General features: G+C 38.4%; 1 protein-coding gene across 2 annotated transcripts in view; it reads right to left on the bottom strand.

The window, feature by feature from the left end:
- LOC129732702 (RAC serine/threonine-protein kinase) overlaps positions 1 to 21,899 on the bottom strand; it is a 70,689-nt gene extending 48,790 nt beyond the window's left edge. The window contains exons 1-2 of one of the 2 annotated variants that reach the window (XM_055693827.1): positions 21,630 to 21,899; positions 21,309 to 21,552 (exon numbers count right to left, since the gene is read on the bottom strand). The gene's annotated coding sequence lies outside the window, so the exon portion shown is untranslated. The remainder of the gene's footprint in view (positions 1 to 21,308; positions 21,553 to 21,629) is intronic. The other variant, XM_055693828.1, reaches the window with a different exon arrangement.
- Positions 21,900 to 24,044: the final 2,145 nt, after the last annotated feature.

Below are 24,044 nucleotides of genomic sequence, written 5' to 3'. Positions count from 1 at the left end.
TTTCCTTATAGTGGAGTAGTAGTCGAATAAGTGACCTACATACGTATATGAGGCATATTATTGAAAAAATCGAATTTCCCAGGATCGGCCGGCCTAGCGGAAAATTGTGAGTATGAGGGAATGTTGGTCTACTGGTGGGTCACCATTCCTGAAAATATCATTTTTGGGAATTTCCTTATAGTGGAGTAGTAGTCGAATAAGTGACCTACATAAGTATATGAGGCAAATTATTGAAAAAATCGAATTTCCCAGGATCGGCCTGCCTAGCGGAAAATAGTGAGTATGAGGGAATGTTGGTCTACTGGTGGGTCACCATTCCTGAAAATATCATTTTTTGGAATTTCCTTATAGTGGAGTAGTAGTCGAATAAGTGACCTACATACGTATATGAGGCAAATAATTGAAAAAATCGAATTTCCCAGGATCGGCCGGCCTAGCGGAAAATTGTGAGTATGAGGGAATGTTGGTCTACTGGTGGGTCACCATTCCTGAAAATATCTTTTTTGGGAATTTCCTAATAGTGGAGTAGTAGTCGAATAAGTGACCTACATACGTATATGAGGCAAATTATTGAAAAAATCGAATTTCCCAAGATCGGCCGGCCCAGCAGAAAATTGTGAGTATGAGGGAATGTTGGTCTACTGGTGGGTCACCATTCCTGAAAATATCATTTTTGGGAATTTCCTTATAGTGGAGTAGTAGTCGAATAAGTGACCTACATACGTATATGAGGCAAATTATTGAAAGAATCGAATTTCCCAGGATCGGCCGGCCTAGCGGAAAATTGTGAGTATGAGGGAATGTTGGTCTACTGGTGGGTCACCATTCCTGAAAATATCTTTTTTGGGAATTTCCTAATAGTGGAGTAGTAGTCGAATAAGTGACCTAATACGTATATGAGGCAAATTATTGAAAAAATCGAATTTCCCAAGATCGGCCGGCCTAGCGGAAAATTGTGAGTATGAGGGAATGTTGGTTTCCTTATAGTAGAGTAGAAGTCGAATAAGTGACAAACATTCGTATATGAGGCAAATTATTGAAAAAATCGAATTTCCCAAGATCGGCCGGCCTAGCGGAAAATTGTGAGTATGAGGGAATGTTGGTCTACTGGTGGGTCACCATTCCTGAAAATATCATTTTTTGGAATTTCCTTATAGTGGAGTAGTAGTCGAATAAGTGACCTACATACGTATATGAGGCAAATTATTGAAAGAATCGAATTTCCCAGGATCGGCCGGCCTAGCGGAAAATTGTGAGTCTGAGGGAATGTTGGTCTACTGGTGGGTCACCATTCCTGAAAATATCTTTTTTGGGAATTTCCTAATAGTGGAGTAGTAGTCGAATAAGTGACCAACATACGTATATGAGGCAAATTATTGAAAAAATCGAATTACCCAGGATCGGCCTGCCTAGCGGAAAATAGTGAGTATGAGGGAATGTTGGTCTACTGATGGGTCACCATTCCTGAAAATATCATTTTTTGGAATTTCCTTATAGTGGAGTAGTAGTCGAATAAGTGACCTTCATACGTATATGAGGCATATTAATGAAAAAATCGAATTTTCCAGGATCGGCCGGCCTAGCGGAAAATTGTGAGTATGAGGGAATGTTGGTCTACTGGTGGGTCACCATTCCTGAAAATATCTTTTTTGGGAATTTCCTTATAGTGGAGTAGTAGTCGAATAAGTGACCTACATAAGTATATGAGGCAAATTATTGAAAAAATCGAATTTCCCAGGATCGGCCTGCCTAGCGGAAAATAGTGAGTATGAGGGAATGTTGGTCTACTGGTGGATCACCATTCCTGAAAATATCATTTTTTGGAATTTCCTTATAGTGGAGTAGTAGTCGAATAAGTGACCTACATACGTATATGAGGCAAATAATTGAAAAAATCGAATTTCCCAGGATCGGCCGGCCTAGCGGAAAATTGTGAGTATGAGGGAATGTTGGTCTACTGGTGGGTCACCATTCCTGAAAATATCTTTTTTGGGAATTTCCTAATAGTGGAGTAGTAGTCGAATAAGTGACCTACATACGTATATGAGGCAAATTATTGAAAAAATCGAATTTCCCAAGATCGGCCGGCCCAGCAGAAAATTGTGAGTATGAGGGAATGTTGGTCTACTGGTGGGTCACCATTCCTGAAAATATCATTTTTGGGAATTTCCTTATAGTGGAGTAGTAGTCGAATAAGTGACCTACATACGTATATGAGGCAAATTATTGAAAGAATCGAATTTCCCAGGATCGGCCGGCCTAGCGGAAAATTGTGAGTATGAGGGAATGTTGGTCTACTGGTGGGTCACCATTCCTGAAAATATCTTTTTTGGGAATTTCCTAATAGTGGAGTAGTAGTCGAATAAGTGACCTAATACGTATATGAGGCAAATTATTGAAAAAATCGAATTTCCCAAGATCGGCCGGCCTAGCGGAAAATTGTGAGTATGAGGGAATGTTGGTTTCCTTATAGTAGAGTAGAAGTCGAATAAGTGACAAACATTCGTATATGAGGCAAATTATTGAAAAAATCGAATTTCCCAAGATCGGCCGGCCTAGCGGAAAATTGTGAGTATGAGGGAATGTTGGTCTACTGGTGGGTCACCATTCCTGAAAATATCATTTTTTGGAATTTCCTTATAGTGGAGTAGTAGTCGAATAAGTGACCTACATACGTATATGAGGCAAATTATTGAAAGAATCGAATTTCCCAGGATCGGCCGGCCTAGCGGAAAATTGTGAGTATGAGGGAATGTTGGTCTACTGGTGGGTCACCATTCCTGAAAATATCTTTTTTGGGAATTTCCTAATAGTGGAGTAGTAGTCGAATGAGTGACCTACATACGTATATGAGGCAAATTATTGAAAAAATCGAATTTCCCAGGATCGGCCTGCCTAGCGGAAAATAGTGAGTATGAAGGAATGTTGGTCTACTGGTGGGTCACCATTCCTGAAAATATCATTTTTTGGAATTTCCTTATAGTGGAGTAGTAGTCGAATAAGTGACCTACATACGTATATGAGGCATATTATTGAAAAAATCGAATTTCCCAGGATCGGCCGGCCTAGCGGAAAATTGTGAGTATGAGGGAATGTTGGTCTACTGGTGGGTCACCATTCCTGAAAATATCATTTTTGGGAATTTCCTAATAGTGGAGTAGTAGTCGAATAAGTGACCTACATAAGTATATGAGGCAAATTATTGAAAAAATCGAATTTCCCAGGATCGGCCTGCCTAGCGGAAAATAGTGAGTATGAGGGAATGTTGGTCTACTGGTGGGTCACCATTCCTGAAAATATCATTTTTCGGAATTTCCTTATAGTGGAGTAGTAGTCGAATAAGTGACCTACATACGTATATGAGGCAAATAATTGAAAAAATCGAATTTCCCAGGATCGGCCGGCCTAGCGGAAAATTGTGAGTATGAGGGAATGTTGGTCTACTGGTGGGTCACCATTCCTGAAAATATCTTTTTTGGGAATTTCCTAATAGTGGCGTAGTAGTTGGATAAGTGACCTACATACGTATATGAGGCAAATTATTGAAAAAATCGAATTTCCCAAGATCGGCCGGCCTAGCAGAAAATTGTGAGTATGAGGGAATGTTGGTCTACTGGTTGGTCACCATTCCTGAAAATATCATTTTTGGGAATTTCCATATAGTGAAGCAGTAGTCGAATAAGTGACCAACATACGTATATGAGGCAAATTATTGAAAAAATCGAATTTCCCAAGATCGGCCGGCCTAGCGGAAAATTGTGAGTATGAGGGAATGTTGGTCTACTGGTGGGTCACCATTCCTGAAAATATCATTTTTTGGAATTTCCTTATAGTGGAGTAGTAGTCGAATAAGTGACCTACATACGTATATGAGGCAAATTATTGAAAGAATCAAATTTCCCAGGATCGGCCGGCCTAGCGGAAAATTGTGAGTATGAGGGAATGTTGGTCCACTGGTGGGTCACCATTCCTGAAAATATCTTTTTTGGGAATTTCCTAATAGTGGAGTAGTAGTCGAATAAGTGACCTACATACGTATATGAGGCAAATTATTGAAAAAATCGAATTTCCCAAGATCGGCCGGCCTAGCGGAAAATTGTGAGTATGAGGGAATGTTGGTCTACTGGTGGGTCACCATTCCTGAAAATATCATTTTTGGGAATTTCCTTATAGTGGAGTAGTAGTCGAATAAGTGACCTACATAAGTATATGAGGCAAATTATTGAAAAAAATCGAATTTCCCAGGATCGGCCGGCCTAGCGGAAAATAGTGAGTATGAGGGAATGTTGGTCTACTGGTAGTTACCATTCCTGAAAATATCATTTTTGGGAATTTCCATATCGGGAAGTAGTAGTCGAATAAGTGACCAACATACGTATATGAGGCAAATTATTGAAAAAATCGAATTTCCCAAGATCGGCCGGCCTAGCGGAAAATTGTGAGTATGAGGGAATGTTGGTCTACTGGTGGGTCACCATTCCTGAAAATATCTTTTTTGGGAATTTCCTAATAGTGGAGTAGTAGTCGAATAAGTGACCTACATACGTATATGAGGCAAATTATTGAAAAAATCGAATTTCCCATGATCGGCCGGCCTAGCAGAAAATTGTGAGTATGAGGGAATGTTGGTCTACTGGTGGGTCACCATTCCTGAAAATATCATTTTTGGGAATTTCCATATCGGGAAGTAGTAGTCGAATAAGTGACCAACATACGTATATGAGGCAAATTATTGAAAAAATCGAATTTCCCAGGATCGGCCTGCCTAGCGGAAAATAGTGAGTATGAGGGAATGTTGGTCTACTGGTGGGTCACCATTCCTGAAAATATCATTTTTTGGAATTTCCTTATAGTGGAGTAGTAGTCGAATAAGTGACCTACATACGTATATGAGGCATATTATTGAAAAAATCGAATTTCCCAGGATCGGCCGGCCTAGCGGAAAATTGTGAGTATGAGGGAATGTTGGTCTACTGGTGGGTCACCATTCCTGAAAATATCATTTTTGGGAATTTCCTTATAGTGGAGTAGTAGTCGAATAAGTGACCTACATAAGTATATGAGGCAAATTATTGAAAAAATCGAATTTCCCAGGATCGGCCGGCCTAGCGGAACATAGTGAGTATGAGGGAATGTTGGTCTACTGGTGGGTCACCATTCCTGAAAATATCATTTTTTGGAATTTCCTTATAGTGGAGTAGTAGTCGAATAAGTGACCTACATACGTATATGAGGCAAATAATTGAAAAAATCGAATTTCCCAGGATCGGCCGGCCTAGCGGAAAATTGTGAGTATGAGGGAATGTTGGTCTACTGGTGGGTCACCATTCCTGAAAATATCTTTTTTGGGAATTTCCTAATAGTGGAGTAGTAGTCGAATAAGTGACCTACATACGTATATGAGGCAAATTATTGAAAAAATCGAATTTCCCAAGATCGGCCGGCCTAGCAGAAAATTGTGAGTATGAGGGAATGTTGGTCTACTGGTGGGTCACCATTCCTGAAAATATCATTTTTGGGAATTTCCATATAGTGAAGCAGTAGTCGAATAAGTGACCAACATACGTATATGAGGCAAATTATTGAAAAATTCGAATTTCCCAAGATCGGCCGGCCTAGCGGAAAATTGTGAGTATGAGGGAATGTTGGTCTACTGGTGGGTCACCATTCCTGAAAATATCATTTTTTGGAATTTCCTTATAGTGGAGTAGTAGTCGAATAAGTGACCTACATACGTATATGAGGCAAATTATTGAAAGAATCAAATTTCCCAGGATCGGCCGGCCTAGCGGAAAATTGTGAGTATGAGGGAATGTTGGTCTACTGGTGGGTCACCATTCCTGAAAATATCTTTTTTGGGAATTTCCTAATAGTGGAGTAGTAGTCGAATAAGTGACCTACATACGTATATGAGGCAAATTATTGAAAAAATCGAATTTCCCAAGATCGGCCGGCCTAGCGGAAAATTGTGAGTATGAGGGAATGTTGGTCTACTGGTGGGTCACCATTCCTGAAAATATCATTTTTGGGAATTTCCTTATAGTGGAGTAGTAGTCGAATAAGTGACCTACATAAGTATATGAGGCAAATTATTGAAAAAAATCGAATTTCCCAGGATCGGCCGGCCTAGCGGAAAATAGTGAGTATGAGAGAATGTTGGTCTACTGGTAGTTACCATTCCTGAAAATATCATTTTTGGGAATTTCCATATCGGGAAGTAGTAGTCGAATAAGTGACCAACATACGTATATGAGGCAAATTATTGAAAAAATCGAATTTCCCAAGATCGGCCGGCCTAGCGGAAAATTGTGAGTATGAGGGAATGTTGGTCTACTGGTGGGTCACCATTCCTGAAAATATCATTTTTGGGAATTTCCTTATAGTGGAGTAGTAGTCGAATAAGTGACCTACATAAGTATATGAGGCAAATTATTGAAAAAAATCGAATTTCCCAGGATCGGCCGGCCTAGCGGAAAATAGTGAGTATGAGAGAATGTTGGTCTACTGGTAGTTACCATTCCTGAAAATATCATTTTTGGGAATTTCCATATCGGGAAGTAGTAGTCGAATAAGTGACCAACATACGTATATGAGGCAAATTATTGAAAAAATCGAATTTCCCATGATCGGCCGGCCTAGCAAAAAATTGTGAGTATGAGGGAATGTTGGTCTACTGGTGGGTCACCATTCCTGAAAATATCATTTTTGGGAATTTCCTTATAGTGGAGTAGTAGTCGAATAAGTGACCTACATACGAGTACAAGGTAAATTATTGAAAAAATCGAATTTCCCAGGATCGGCCGGCCTAGCGGAAAATTGTGAGTATGAGCGAATGTTGGTCTACTAGTGGGTCACCATTCCTGAAAATATCATTTTTTGGAATTTCCTTATAGTAGAGTAGTAGTCGAATAAGTGACCTACACACGTATACAAGGTAAATTATTGAAAAAATCGAATTTCCCAAGATCGGCCGGCCTAGCGGAAAATTGTGAGTATGAGGGAATGTTGGTTTCCTTATCATGAAGTAGTAGTCGAATAAGTGACCAACATACGTATATGAGGCAAATTATTGAAAAAATCGAATTTCCCAGGATCGGCCGGCCTAGCGGAAAATTGTGAGTATGAGGGAATGTTGGTCTACTGGTGGGTCACCATTCCTGAAAATATCTTTTTTGGGAATTTCCTAATAGTGGAGTAGTAGTCGAATAAGTGACCTACATACGTATATGAGGCAAATTATTGAAAAAATCTAATTTCCCAAGATCGGCCGGCCTAGCGGAAAATTGTGAGTATGAGGGAATGTTGGTCTACTGGTGGGTCACCATTCCTGAAAATATCATTTTTGGGAATTTCCTTATAGTGGAGTAGTAGTCGAATAAGTGACCTACATACGAGTACAAGGTAAATTATTGAAAAAATCGAATTTCCCAGGATCGGCCGGCCTAGCGGAAAATTGTGAGTATGAGCGAATGTTGGTCTACTAGTGGGTCACCATTCCTGAAAATATCATTTTTTGGAATTTCCTTATAGTAGAGTAGTAGTCGAATAAGTGACCTACACACGTATACAAGGTAAATTATTGAAAAAATCGAATTTCCCAAGATCGGCCGGCCTAGCGGAAAATTGTGAGTATGAGGGAATGTTGGTTTCCTTATCATGAAGTAGTAGTCGAATAAGTGACCAACATACGTATATGAGGCAAATTATTGAAAAAATCGAATTTCCCAAGATCGGCCGGCCTAGCGGAAAATTGTGAGTATGAGGGAATGTTGGTTTCCTTATAGTGGAGTAGTAGTCGAATAAGTGACCAACATACGTATATGAGGCAAATTAATGAAAAAATCGAATTTCCCAAGATCGGCCGGCCTAGCAGAAAATTGTGAGTATGAGGGAATGTTGGTCTACTGGTGGGTCACCATTCCTGAAAATATCTTTTTTGGGAATTTCCTAATAGTGGAGTAGTAGTCGAATAAGTGACCTACATACGTATATGAGGCAAATTATTGAAAAAATCGAATTTCCCAAGATCGGCCGGCCTAGCGGAAAATTGTGAGTATGAGGGAATGTTGGTCTACTGGTGGGTCACCATTCCTGAAAATATCATTTTTGGGAATTTCCATATCGGGAAGTAGTAGTCGAATAAGTGACCAACATACGTATATAAGGCAAATTATTGGAAAAATCGAATTTCCCAGGATCGGCCTGCCTAGCGGAAAATAGTGAGTATGAGGGAATGTTGGTCTACTGGTAGTTACCATTCCTGAAAATATCATTTTTGGGAATTTCCATATCGGGAAGTAGTAGTCGAATAAGTGACCTACATACGTATATGAGGCAAATTATTGAAAGAATCGAATTTCCCAGGATCGGCCGGCCTAGCGGAAAATTGTGAGTATGAGGGAATGTTGGTCTACTGGTGGGTCACCATTCCTGAAAATATCTTTTTTGGGAATTTCCTAATAGTGGAGTAGTAGTCGAATAAGTGACCTACATACGTATATGAGGCAAATTATTGAAAAAATCGAATTTCCCAAGATCGGCCGGCCTAGCGGAAAATTGTGAGTATGAGGGAATGTTGGTCTACTGGTGGGTCACCATTCCTGAAAATATCATTTTTGGGAATTTCCATATCGGGAAGTAGTAGTCGAATAAGTGACCAACATACGTATATAAGGCAAATTATTGAAAAAATCGAATTTCCCAGGATCGGCCTGCCTAGCGGAAAATAGTGAGTATGAGGGAATGTTGGTCTACTGGTAGTTACCATTCCTGAAAATATCATTTTTGGGAATTTCCATATCGGGAAGTAGTAGTCGAATAAGTGACCTACATACGTATATGAGGCAAATTATTGAAAAAATCGAATTTCCCAAGATCGGCCGGCCTAGCAGAAAATTGTGAGTATGAGGGAATGTTGGTCTACTGGTGGGTCACCATTCCTGAATATATCATTTTTTTGGAATTTCCTTATAGTGGAGTAGTAGTCGAATAAGTGACCAACATACGTATATGAGGCAAATTAATGAAAAAATCGAATTTCCCAAGATCGGCCGGCCTAGCGGAAAATTGTGAGTATGAGGGAATGTTGGTCTACTGGTGGGTCACCATTCCTGAAAATATCATTTTTAGGAATTTCCTTATAGTGGAGTAGTAGTCGAATAAGTGACCTACATACGAGTACAAGGTAAATTATTGAAAAAATCGAATTTCCCAGGATCGGCCGGCCTAGCGGAAAATTGTGAGTATGAGCGAATGTTGGTCTACTAGTGGGTCACCATTCCTGAAAATATCATTTTTGGGAATTTCCTTATAGTGGAGTAGTAGTCGAATAAGTGACCTACACACGTATACAAGGTAAATTATTGAAAAAATCGAATTTCCCAAGATCGGCCGGCCTAGCGGAAAATTGTGAGTATGAGGGAATGTTGGTTTCCTTATAATGAAGTAGTAGTGGAATAAGTGACCAACATACGTATATGAGGCAAATTATTGAAAAAAACGAATTTCCCAAGATCGGCCGGCCTAGCGGAAATTTGGGAGTATGAGGGAATGTTGGTTTCCTTATAGTGGAGTAGTAGTCGAATAAGTGACCAACATACGTATATGAGGCAAATTATTGAAAAAATCAAATTTCCCAAGATCGGCCGGCCTAACGGAAAATTGTGAGTATGAGGGAATGTTGGTCTACTGGTAGTTACCATTCCTGAAAATATCATTTTTGGGAATTTCCATATCGGGAAGTAGTAGTCGAATAAGTGACCAACATACGTATATGAGGCAAATTATTGAAAAAATCGAATTTCCCATGATCGGCCGGCCTAGCAGAAAATTGTGAGTATGAGGGAATGTTGGTCTACTGGTGGGTCACCATTCCTGAAAATATCATTTTTGGGAATTTCCATATAGTGAAGCAGTAGTCGAATAAGTGACCAACATACGTATATGAGGCAAATTATTGAAAAAATCGAATTTCCCAAGATCGGCCGGCCTAGCGGAAAATTGTGAGTATGAGGGAATGTTGGTCTACTGGTGGGTCACCATTCCTGAAAATATCATTTTTGGGAATTTCCTTATAGTGGAGTAGTAGTCGAATAAGTGACCTACACACCAAAATTTGAAAACAATTTTCAGCGAAAAATAATACTGAAAAAAATCAGTAATGATATTCTTGCTGATTGTCAGCATTCAGAATTCTGTTTGCCGGGAATCAGCGAATTGCTGGTAATTGCTGAATTTCTGGCAACTCCATCCGTCAAACTGTTAGAACAATCACCATTTTGTGCGTGAAAAAGTTACGAAACTATAGTAAAATAAAACCGAGCTTATAAGCGTATGTACTATGGATGTGGAATTTAAAAAAGCATTGAATGCGCTTAAATAGAATAATTTTTTGATAAGGAAAACATGTTTAATAAGTGAATTTTCTGTCTTTTCTAGGAATTGGGAATTATGAGCAATATACTGTTATGTTGTTTCTGCTACCAATTAGTGGAAGGTGATGTCGATGGGCTACGAAGACATTTGAAAGTTCATACTGATAATTCAGATTTAAAGTCAGATAACTTTAAAATAAATATTTGCAATGTAAAACATTTGTTTTAATAAAATAACATAAAACGAAAAAACATTCTGGTATATGTTTTCTAACTTTTGCTGAGATACATCAGCAAATTGATGTCAAATGCTGAACAGGCAGCAATTCTATTCAAACAACTGATTTTCAGCAAAATGGTGTCAAAAATTTGACGTTTCGAAATGCTGATCGTTTCAGCGAGAAAGTTTGCTGATTTCATAGCTGATTTTTCAGCATGTAGAATATCAGCAAAATTTTGCTGGTTTCCAGCAATGAAAATTGAGTGTGTACATACGAGTACAAGGTAAATTATTGAAAAAATCGAATTTCCCAGGATCGGCCGGCCTAGCGGAAAATTGTGAGTATGAGCGAATGTTGGTCTACAAGTGGGTCACCATTCCTGAAAATATCATTTTTGGGAATTTCCTTATAGTGGAGTAGTAGTCGAATAAGTGACCTACACACGTATACAAGGTAAATTATTGAAAAAATCGAATTTCCCAAGATCGGCCGGCCTAGCGGAAAATTGTGAGTATGAGGGAATGTTGGTTTCCTTATCATGAAGTAGTAGTCGAATAAGTGACCAACATACGTATATTAGGCAAATTATTGAAAAAATCGAATTTCTAAAGATCGGCCGGCCTAGCGGAAAATTGTGAGTATGAGGGAATGTTGGTCTACTGGTGGGTCACCATTCCTGAAAACATCATTTTTTGGAATTTCCTTATAGTGGAGTAGTAGTCGAATAAGTGACCTACATACGTATATGAGGCAAATTTTTGAAAGAATCGCATTTCCCAGGATCGGCCGGCCTAGCGGAAAATTGTGAGTATGAGGGAATGTTGGTCTACTGGTAGTTACCATTTCTTAAAATATCATTTTTGGGAATTCCCTAATAGTGGAGTTATAGTCGAATAAGTGACCTACATACGAGTACAAGGCAAATTATTGAAAAAATCGAATTTCCCAGGATCGGCCTGCCTAGCGGAAAATAGTGAGTATAAGGGAATGTTGGTCTACTGGTGGGTCACCATTCCTGAAAATATCTTTTTTGGGAATTTCCTAATAGTGGAGTAGTAGTCGAATAAGTGACCTACATACGTATATGAGGCAAATTATTGAAAAAATCGAATTTCCCAAGATCGGCCGGCCTAGCGGAAAATTGTGAGTATGAGGGAATGTTGGTCTACTGGTGGGTCACCATTCCTGAAAATATCATTTTTGGGAATTTCCATATCGGGAAGTAGTAGTCGAATAAGTGACCAACATACGTATATAAGGCAAATTATTGGAAAAATCGAATTTCCCAGGATCGGCCGGCCTAGCGGAAAATAGTGAGTATGAGGGAATGTTGGTCTACTGGTAGTTACCATTCCTGAAAATATCATTTTTGGGAATTTCCATATCGGGAAGTAGTAGTCGAATAAGTGACCTACATACGTATATGAGGCAAATTATTGAAAGAATCGAATTTCCCAGGATCGGCCGGCCTAGCGGAAAATTGTGAGTATGAGGGAATGTTGGTCTACTGGTGGGTCACCATTCCTGAAAATATCTTTTTTGGGAATTTCCTAATAGTGGAGTAGTAGTCGAATAAGTGACCTACATACGTATATGAGGCAAATTATTGAAAAAATCGAATTTCCCAAGATCGGCCGGCCTAGCGGAAAATTGTGAGTATGAGGGAATGTTGGTCTACTGGTGGGTCACCATTCCTGAAAATATCATTTTTGGGAATTTCCATATCGGGAAGTAGTAGTCGAATAAGTGACCAACATACGTATATAAGGCAAATTATTGAAAAAATCGAATTTCCCAGGATCGGCCTGCCTAGCGGAAAATAGTGAGTATGAGGGAATGTTGGTCTACTGGTAGTTACCATTCCTGAAAATATCATTTTTGGGAATTTCCATATCGGGAAGTAGTAGTCGAATAAGTGACCTACATACGTATATGAGGCAAATTATTGAAAAAATCGAATTTCCCAAGATCGGCCGGCCTAGCAGAAAATTGTGAGTATGAGGGAATGTTGGTCTACTGGTGGGTCACCATTCCTGAATATATCATTTTTTTGGAATTTCCTTATAGTGGAGTAGTAGTCGAATAAGTGACCAACATACGTATATGAGGCAAATTAATGAAAAAATCGAATTTCCCAAGATCGGCCGGCCTAGCGGAAAATTGTGAGTATGAGGGAATGTTGGTCTACTGGTGGGTCACCATTCCTGAAAATATCATTTTTAGGAATTTCCTTATAGTGGAGTAGTAGTCGAATAAGTGACCTACATACGAGTACAAGGTAAATTATTGAAAAAATCGAATTTCCCAGGATCGGCCGGCCTAGCGGAAAATTGTGAGTATGAGCGAATGTTGGTCTACTAGTGGGTCACCATTCCTGAAAATATCATTTTTGGGAATTTCCTTATAGTGGAGTAGTAGTCGAATAAGTGACCTACACACGTATACAAGGTAAATTATTGAAAAAATCGAATTTCCCAAGATCGGCCGGCCTAGCGGAAAATTGTGAGTATGAGGGAATGTTGGTTTCCTTATAATGAAGTAGTAGTGGAATAAGTGACCAACATACGTATATGAGGCAAATTATTGAAAAAAACGAATTTCCCAAGATCGGCCGGCCTAGCGGAAATTTGGGAGTATGAGGGAATGTTGGTTTCCTTATAGTGGAGTAGTAGTCGAATAAGTGACCAACATACGTATATGAGGCAAATTATTGAAAAAATCAAATTTCCCAAGATCGGCCGGCCTAACGGAAAATTGTGAGTATGAGGGAATGTTGGTCTACTGGTAGTTACCATTCCTGAAAATATCATTTTTGGGAATTTCCATATCGGGAAGTAGTAGTCGAATAAGTGACCAACATACGTATATGAGGCAAATTATTGAAAAAATCGAATTTCCCATGATCGGCCGGCCTAGCAGAAAATTGTGAGTATGAGGGAATGTTGGTCTACTGGTGGGTCACCATTCCTGAAAATATCATTTTTGGGAATTTCCATATAGTGAAGCAGTAGTCGAATAAGTGACCAACATACGTATATGAGGCAAATTATTGAAAAAATCGAATTTCCCAAGATCGGCCGGCCTAGCGGAAAATTGTGAGTATGAGGGAATGTTGGTCTACTGGTGGGTCACCATTCCTGAAAATATCATTTTTGGGAATTTCCTTATAGTGGAGTAGTAGTCGAATAAGTGACCTACACACCAAAATTTGAAAACAATTTTCAGCGAAAAATAATACTGAAAAAAATCAGTAATGATATTCTTGCTGATTGTCAGCATTCAGAATTCTGTTTGCCGGGAATCAGCGAATTGCTGGTAATTGCTGAATTTCTGGCAACTCCATCCGTCAAACTGTTAGAACAATCACCATTTTGTGCGTGAAAAAGTTACGAAACTATAGTAAAATAAAACCGAGCTTATAAGCGTATGTACTATGGATGTGGAATTTAAAAAAGCATTGAATGCGCTTAAATAGAATAATTTTTTGATAAGGAAAACATGTTTAATAAGTGAATTTTCTGTCTTTTCTAGGAATTGGGAATTATGAGCAATATACTGTTATGTTGTTTCTGCTACCAATTAGTGGAAGGTGATGTCGATGGGCTACGAAGACATTTGAAAGTTCATACTGATAATTCAGATTTAAAGTCAGATAACTTTAAAATAAATATTTGCAATGTAAGACATTTGTTTTAATAAAATAACATAAAACGAAAAAACATTCTGGTATATGTTTTCTAACTTTTGCTGAGATACATCAGCAAATTGATGTCAAATGCTGAACAGGCAGCAATTCTATTCAAACAACTGATTTTCAGCAAAATGGTGTCAAAAATTTGACGTTTCGAAATGCTGATCGTTTCAGCGAGAAAGTTTGCTGATTTCATAGCTGATTTTTCAGCATGTAGAATATCAGCAAAATTTTGCTGGTTTCCAGCAATGAAAATTGAGTGTGTACATACGAGTACAAGGTAAATTATTGAAAAAATCGAATTTCCCAGGATCGGCCGGCCTAGCGGAAAATTGTGAGTATGAGCGAATGTTGGTCTACAAGTGGGTCACCATTCCTGAAAATATCATTTTTGGGAATTTCCTTATAGTGGAGTAGTAGTCGAATAAGTGACCTACACACGTATACAAGGTAAATTATTGAAAAAATCGAATTTCCCAAGATCGGCCGGCCTAGCGGAAAATTGTGAGTATGAGGGAATGTTGGTTTCCTTATCATGAAGTAGTAGTCGAATAAGTGACCAACATACGTATATTAGGCAAATTATTGAAAAAATCGAATTTCTAAAGATCGGCCGGCCTAGCGGAAAATTGTGAGTATGAGGGAATGTTGGTCTACTGGTGGGTCACCATTCCTGAAAACATCATTTTTTGGAATTTCCTTATAGTGGAGTAGTAGTCGAATAAGTGACCTACATACGTATATGAGGCAAATTTTTGAAAGAATCGCATTTCCCAGGATCGGCCGGCCTAGCGGAAAATTGTGAGTATGAGGGAATGTTGGTCTACTGGTAGTTACCATTTCTTAAAATATCATTTTTGGGAATTCCCTAATAGTGGAGTTATAGTCGAATAAGTGACCTACATACGAGTACAAGGCAAATTATTGAAAAAATCGAATTTCCCAGGATCGGCCTGCCTAGCGGAAAATAGTGAGTATAAGGGAATGTTGGTCTACTGGTGGGTCACCATTCCTGAAAATATCTTTTTTGGGAATTTCCTAATAGTGTAGTAGTAGTCGAATAAGTGACCTACATACGTATATGAGGCAAATTATTGAAAAAATCGAATTTCCCAAGATCGGCCGGCCTAGCAGAAAATTGTGAGTATGAGGGAATGTTGGTCTACTGGTGGGTCACCATTCCTGAAAATATCATTTTTGGGAATTTCCATATAGTGAAGCAGTAGTCGAATAAGTGACCAACATACGTATATGAGGCAAATTATTGAAAAAATCGAATTTCCCAAGATCGGCCGGCCTAGCGGAAAATTGTGAGTATGAGGGAATGTTGGTCTACTGGTGAGTCACCATTCCTGAAAATATAATTTTTGGGAATCTCCTTATAGTGGAGTAGTAGTCGAATAAGTGACCTACATACGAGTACAAGGTTAATTATTGAAAAAATCGAATTTCCCAGGATCGGCCGGCCTAGCGGAAAATTGTGAGTATGAGCGAATGTTGGTCTACTAGTGGGTCACCATTCCTGAAAATATCATTTTTGGGAATTTCCTTATAGTGGAGTAGTAGTCGAATAAGTGACCTACACACGTATACAAGGTAAATTATTGAAAAAATCGAATTTCCCAAGATCGGCCGGCCTGGCGGAAATTTGGGAGTATGAGGGAATGTTGGTTTCCTTATAGTGGAGTAGTAGTCGAATAAGTGACCAACATACGTATATGAGGCAAATTATTGAAAAAATCGAATTTCCCAAGATCGGCCGGCCTAACGGAAAATTGTGACTATGAGGGAATGTTGGTCTACTGGTGGGTCACCATTCCTGAAAATATCTTTTTTGGGAATTTTCTTATAGTGGAGTAGTAGTCAAATAAGTGACCTACATACGTATATGAGGTAAATTATTGAAAAAATCGAATTTCCCAGGATCGGCCGGCCTAGCGGAAAATAGTGAGTATGAGGGAATGTTGGTCTACTGGTGGGTCACCATTCCTGAAAATATCATTTTTGGGAATTTCCATATAGTGGAGTAGTAGTCGAATAAGTGACCTACATAAGAATATGAGGCAAATTATTGAAAAAATCGAATTTCCAAAGATCGGCCGGCCTAGCGGAAAATTGTGAGTATGAGGGAATGTTGGTCTACTGGTGGGTAACCATTCCTGAAAATATCTTTTTTGGGAATTTTCTTATAGTGGAGTAGTAGTCAAATAAGTGACCTACATACGTATATGAGGTAAATTATTGAAAAAATCGAATTTCCCAGGATCGGCCGGCCTAGCGGAAAATAGTGAGTATGAGGGAATGTTGGTCTACTGGTGGGTCACCATTCCTGAAAATATCATTTTTGGGAATTTCCATATAGTGGAGTAGTAGTCGAATAAGTGACCTACATACGTATATGAGGCAAATTATTGAAAAAATCGAATTTCCCAAGATCGGCCGGCCTAACGGAAAATTGTGAGTATGAGGGAATGTTGGTCTACTGGTGGGTCACCATTCCTGAAAATATCTTTTTTGGGAATTTTCTTATAGTGGAGTAGTAGTCAAATAAGTGACCTACATACGTATATGAGGTAAATTATTGAAAAAATCGAATTTCCCAGGATCGGCAGGCCTAGCGGAAAATAGTGAGTATGAGGGAATGTTGGTCTACTGGTGGGTCACCATTCCTGAAAATATCATTTTTGGGAATTTCCATATAGTGGAGTAGTAGTCGAATAAGTGACCTACATAAGAATATGAGGCAAATTATTGAAAAAATCGAATTTCCCAAGATCGGCCGGCCTAACGGAAAATTGTGAGTATGAGGGAATGTTGGTCTACTGGTGGGTCACCATTCCTGAAAATATCTTTTTTGGGAATTTTCTTATAGTGGAGTAGTAGTCAAATAAGTGACCTACATACGTATATGAGGTAAATTATTGAAAAAATCGAATTTCCCAGGATCGGCCGGCCTAGCGGAAAATAGTGAGTATGAGGGAATGTTGGTCTACTGGTGGGTCACCATTCCTGAAAATATCATTTTTGGGAATTTCCATATAGTGAAGCAGTAGTCGAATAAGTGACCAACATACGTATATGAGGCAAATTATTGAAAAAATCGAATTTCCCAAGATCGGCCGGCCTAGCGGAAAATTGTGAGTATGAGCGAATGTTGGTCTACGAGTGGGTCACCATTCCTGAAAATATCATTTTTTGGAATTTCCTTATAGTGGAGTATAAGTCGAATAAGTGACCTACATGAGTATATGAGGCAAATTTTTGAAAAAATCGAATTTCCCAGGATCGGCCTGCCTAGCGGAAAATAGTGAGTATGAGGGAATGTTGGTCTACTGGTGGGTCACCATTCTTGAAAATATCATTTTTGGGAATTTCCATATAGTGGGGTAGTAGTCGAATAAGTGATCAACATACGTATATGAGGCAAATAATTGAAAAAATCGAATTTCCCAAGATCGGCCGGCCTAGCGGAAAATAGTGAGTATGAGGGAATGTTGGTCTACTGGTGAGTCACCATTCCTGAAAATATCATTTTTGGGAATTTCCTTATAGTGGAGTAGTAGTCGAATAAGTGACCTACATACGTATATGAGGCAAATTATTGAAAAAATCGAATTTTCCAAGATCGGCCGGCCTAGCGGAAAATAGTGAGTATGAGGGAATGTTGGTCTACTGGTGGGTCACCATTCCTGAAAATATCATTTTTGGGAATTTCCTTATAGTGGAGTAGTAGTCGAATAAGTGACCTACACACGTATACAAGGTAAATTATTGAAAAAATCGAATTTTTTATAGGTCACTTATTCGACTACTACTGCACTATAAGGAAATTCCCAAAAATGATATTTTCAGGAATGGTGACCGACCAGTAGACCAACATTCGCTCATATTCACAATTTTCCGCTAGGCCGGCCGATCCTGGGAAATTCGATTTTTTCAATTATTTGCCTCATATACTCATGTAGGTCACTTATTCGACTACTACTCCACTATAAGGAAATTCCCAAAAATGATATTTTCAGGAATGGTGACCCACTAGTAGACCAACATTCGCTCATACTCACAATTTTCCGCTAGGCCGGCCGATCCTGGGAAATTCGATTTTTTCAATAATTTGCCTCATATACTCATGTAGGTCACTTATTCGACTATAACTCCACTATAAGGAAATTCCCAAAAATGATATTTTCAGGAATGGTGACCCACTCGTAGACCAACATTCGCTCATACTCACAATTTTCCGCTAGGCCGGCCGATCTTGGGAAATTCGATTTTTTCAATAATTTACCTTGTATACGTGTGTAGGTCACTTATTCGACTACTACTCCACTATAAGGAAATTCCCAAAAATGATATTTTCAGGAATGGTGACCCACTAGTAGACCAACATTCGCTCATACTCACAATTTTCCGCTAGGCCGGCCGATCCTGGGAAATTCGATTTTTTCAATAATTTACCTTGTATATGTGTGTAGGTCACTTATTCGACTACTACTCCACTATAAGGAAATTCCCAAAAATGATATTTTCAGGAATGGTGACCCACCAGTAGACCAACATTCGCTCATACTCACAATTTTCCGCTAGGCCGGCCGATCCTGGGAAATTCGATTTTTTCAATTATTTGCCTCATATACTTATGTAGGTCACTTATTCGACTACTACTCCACTATATGGAAATTCCCAAAAATGATATTTTCAGGAATGGTGACCCACCAGTAGACCAACATTCCCTCATACTCACTATTTTCCGCTAGGCAGGCCGATCCTGGGAAATTCGATTTTTTCAATAATTTGCCTCATATACTCATGTAGGTCACTTATTCGACTTATACTCCACTATAAGGAAATTCCAAAAAATGATATTTTCAGGAATGGTGACCCACTCGTAGACCAACATTCGCTCATACTCACAATTTTCCGCTAGGCCGGCCGATCTTGGGAAATTCGATTTTTTCGATAATTTACCTTGTATATGTGTGTAGGTCACTTATTCGACTACTACTCCACTATAAGGAAATTCCCAAAAATGATATTTTCAGGAATGGTGACCCACTAGTAGACCAACATTCGCTCATACTCACAATTTTCCGCTAGGCCGGCCGATCCTGGGAAATTCGATTTTTTCAATAATTTACCTTGTATACGTGTGTAGGTCACTTATTCGACTACTACTCCACTATAAGGAAATTCCCAAAAATGATATTTTCAGGAATGGTACCCACTAGTAGACCAACATTCGCTCATACTCACAATTTTCCGCTAGGCCGGCCGATCCTGGGAAATTCGATTTTTTCAATAATTTGCCTTGTACTCGTATGTAGGTCACTTATTCGACTATAACTCCACTATTAGGGAATTCCCAAAAATGATATTTTCAGGAATGGTGACCCACTAGTAGACCAACATTCGCTCATACTTACAATTTTCCGCTAGGCCGGCCGATCCTGGGAAATTCGATTTTTTCAATAATTTACCTTGTACTCGTATGTAGGTCACTTATTCGACTACTACTCCACTATAAGGAAATTCCCATAAATGATATTTTCAGGAATGGCGACCCACTAGTAGACAAACATTCGCTCATACTCACAATTTTCCGCTAGACCGGCCGATCCTGGGAAATTCGATTTTTTCAATAATTTACCTTTTATACGTGTGTAGGTCACTTATTCGACTACTACTCCACTATAAGGAAATTCCCAAAAATGATATTTTCGGGAATGGTGACCCACTAGTAGACCAACATTCACTCATACTCACAATTTTCCGCTAGGCCGGCTGTTGTGAGAAAATGCGAATTTTTTTATGTTTTCGTCATACAAAATAAATTCTGCTGTGTATTTTACCTGTTGCTGCTGCTTCAGGCAACATCAACAAACGAAAGTAAAATTGATGTTTTCAGCATGCATTATGATTTAATTATGATTTAATTAGGATTTTCAAATTTTTAGACGTTTTTACGGCTGAAAATATTTACCTTGCATACAAGTTTGACTGATTTGTTTGCAAGTCCTTGCGCAATTTGTCCTTGCTCATTTAACCGCGATAATCAGTCCACTCAATGAACAGATCGCTTCTTCATCCTAGTGCTTATATCAGTTGTAATCTTTTACATTAGTTCAATACAGCATGCAGCGGATGAACCAAACCAACTCAACTATTGGTAACTACTTTATATCAACAGCTTTGTGTTGAATGAAAAAGTCAAACATTGAGACACGTGCCGTAGGATTGTTCGTATCAAAATTAGCCAGCTAACTATTTACTACTCCACGGATGTGTAGCTCCACAACAGTTTCAAGTAAACAAAATATTTATTGCACTGCACGATGCTACACCGCCATCCAGTGAAACCAATAAAAAAGCATCTAACCTAAAGGAGGTTTTTATTGGTGTCGTGCTGTGTCAATATATGTATTGCTTTCTAAACACACCTCGCATGACTGATCTCGTATGGGTTATATTCGATGCATTTTAAAATTTGTTGTATAGAATTCTGTTATTAATAACGACTGAGATACAATCATTATATTTGTATTAGAATTACATTAACCAGTACAGAAAGAGTATCTTAACGATTTCGGGACCAATAACATAAAAGCAAATCAAGGTTTATGAAAAAAAACGAAATTTAAGCTATTTTTGGTAAATGATTTTGTTATCACGATTTGATAAAATATATGGCTTAAATGCAATTGATATAATCGAAATATTCTTTTATGTATTGTACATAAATCGTAGGAAGAAACATCACAGACAAAAATATGGCCCAATTTTGCTATCTTTTCACATTTCAGTTGCAACCATGTGTGAACTCAATTAACAAAGCCATATGAACGCGTTGTTAATTATATTAAAACATATGTTAGAAATCAATCATCCGTTTACCAAAATACCTCTTTCTTAAGTCACTCTTCTCAAACTAAAATAAGGCACTGAAAATGAACGAATCTGTTATGCTTTCCATAGGAAGTATCTCTGCTCAGTGCTTTGTTACGGAATGTTTTCGGTAAAACCTACCTGCTGGGGTCTAAGAAAATCTGAATGGCGTCAACATCTCAATTTAGCACCACACTTTCAAAACATTTTCGCACTTGAAAACAGCAATCACGAGCACAATGTTACGAAGTTCGCCGCAGTTAAGACGACATAAGTTTTTTTTTCTGCACTCTTCTTGTTGTTATTATTCAGCATACCAGACAAAATGCCCAGGAAATACCATTCACAAGAAACGTGTCCGCGGAGTGAGCTTAGTTTGTTGTTTCTTTATCGAAAAGGTGTAAAATAGAATGCTTTATCAAGAAGAGAAATAGTTTTCTGAACTATTTATTGGTTATTTACCGTTGATAGCTTTTCAAAGAAAATGCTTTTCTCATTTTAATATTCACATCACATCGAAATATCATCACCGATCCAACAACTTCCGTTTCAAGTTTACTGAGACACCATTACGGAAAATTGATGAAAACACTCATAATACACATCACACAATAAATATTTGGAAATAATCTTCATAATAACGCAGTTAAAATCCCGAGACTGACGGACTACAAACGTTTTGAACATTTTTTGCTTAAATGGAGCGCATCATGACGATCATGACAAATATTGTATGCGATGAATTTGGAATGACGTGCGAGTAATTCGAGGGCAGAGACGATGCGTTGGCTGTTATCCCTTGTAACCGCGCTATAACAGACTGTAATTTACTTTGCAATATCAAAAATTACATTTCTTTATACTGAAAATAAATCACACGCTAATCGCTAATGCTAATCTAATCATCCTATTATGTTTATCCATATCGATTTTTATTGGAATCCACGGTATTTTAACGTGTTTTGGCATTTGACGTGTTCAAGCATTGAAATCTGAGTGTAAGAAGATTGATTTCGGGATGCATGATATAGCAAACTGAAGTGTGAAGCACTTGATTTCCTGCTGTGAACTGAAACGCAAATGTATTCCACGTAGATATGAAATGTTTCATCTATTAGCACAGATGTAAGTGAAATCCACCTCAGTAACAGTAACGTGTTGATTTTTTACAGTGACTACAGTGGCTAGAGTGGCTACACTCCAGAACAGTGAATGGACATTAGGGGGTTTCACGTCGAGCTCGTATACAAATACCCAGCCGTAAATATACTTACCTCCCTTGACAAGTGATGGAAGATAGGCAGTTTACGGTTGAGAATTTGTATTCAGCTTTTTACGCGCCATAATGGCGGACGCTATAATGAAAAATTCGTTATATGTTACCTACCCCTTTGATAACTCTGCTTTCGTCAGTATGACTCTTCGTGTATTTCGCAAGAAAAACAATATAAATCTGGCAATATTAGTGTTGCCAAAACTCCAGAAATCAAGAAACTGACGAGAGCAGAGAGGTCCGCAAATTACGAACACGTATTATCCCAAGCAACCAGAAGTTCGAATTTCACTTAACACACGAGCTTAGAAGTTCACATAAAGTTCAGATTTGGTTCCGTGGAACTTTCTTGCTGAACAACAGGACACATTACTCACAAACCGAACTTCATTCTAAATTAAGTACCGTCAAAACCTGAAAGCAACTTGAAAGTTCATGAGAAGCTGCTTGGCCCCCTTTATTGGACCTTGAAATTCACATAAAGTTCACACGTGAACTTCAAAACCCCCGGAAATTAAAGTTCGGTTAGCATTTTATACGTACTTTTAATCAGCACGAAAGTTCAGTCGCAGACAGACGTCCAAGCAAGAACAACATTGATCAAAATTTCCGTGTGAATTTTCAAAGTAAATTGCGTTATAAATCACTTGTACACTAGCGCCACCTGGTGACCTTATCGCTACAATACATTTTTTTTCGCTGGTGCACGAGGCTGGCGGTACTGGCAGCGCTATCTGGTTACGGATTGCTACTACAAAAAACTTTACACAAGTTTGGAACTCAGCTTGGACGTCTGTCTGCGGTTCAGTAGAAGCTGCTTACTACACGCAAAGAAAAACCCTTGAGTTCCATAAGAACCTCTTATGATTTTGCGCCACAAGGATTCCTCATAAAAGTCATAAGTTTGGCTTATGAATTGGAGGAGAAATTTTGTTCTCGGCTGCTAACGATTTTCATAAGTCATACTTATAAAATTCATTGGCCGTAGGTATGCATGTTATGAGAACAGACATATCAAAATCATAACTTTCCAATATGAATTTCATGAACAGATTGATATGATTAACATTAGTTTAATGTTATGAAGCTTATAATTGCTGCCATGAAATTCATAATACTGCTGCCATGAAATTCATAATTGCTGCCATGAAATACATAATACTAGTATGTTAACATGTTTTGTTAAAAAAACTTTTTTACAGTAGTTCTTACTTATTTTTCACTCGCAAATATTACAAATATATAGTTAAGAGTACAAGTAAACGAAGAACCAAATTCGGGAAACAAGTTCGACACCTTTGATTCCTCTTGCCAAATGTCTTCAGCGTTGTTCTTTTTAACGATCACAAGATTTAATAGTTGCTAGAATAAACATAGATGACCTTATGTAATGGTATACCTATAGGATTTGAAAAGAAGTACTTACAGTTTTTTTTGCTCCAATTCTCACCAGCTGTGCAAATTTCAGCTTAGCTTTATCCAAAAACTTCTAACACTTATCTGACGGTGCATAAATCAACAATTCTGGTCTGCCATTTAGCAGATTTTATAAGATATGACTATGGAATTTTCACAATTTTGCCGTTTATGAAAATCATAAGTTA

This window comes from Wyeomyia smithii, chromosome 3 (assembly GCF_029784165.1).
Source record: "Wyeomyia smithii strain HCP4-BCI-WySm-NY-G18 chromosome 3, ASM2978416v1, whole genome shotgun sequence".
In the NCBI taxonomy this organism is placed as follows: domain Eukaryota; kingdom Metazoa; phylum Arthropoda; class Insecta; order Diptera; family Culicidae; genus Wyeomyia; species Wyeomyia smithii.
Note: the sequence above shows the minus strand (reverse complement) of the source record. Positions and strands in the feature narration are given on the sequence as shown.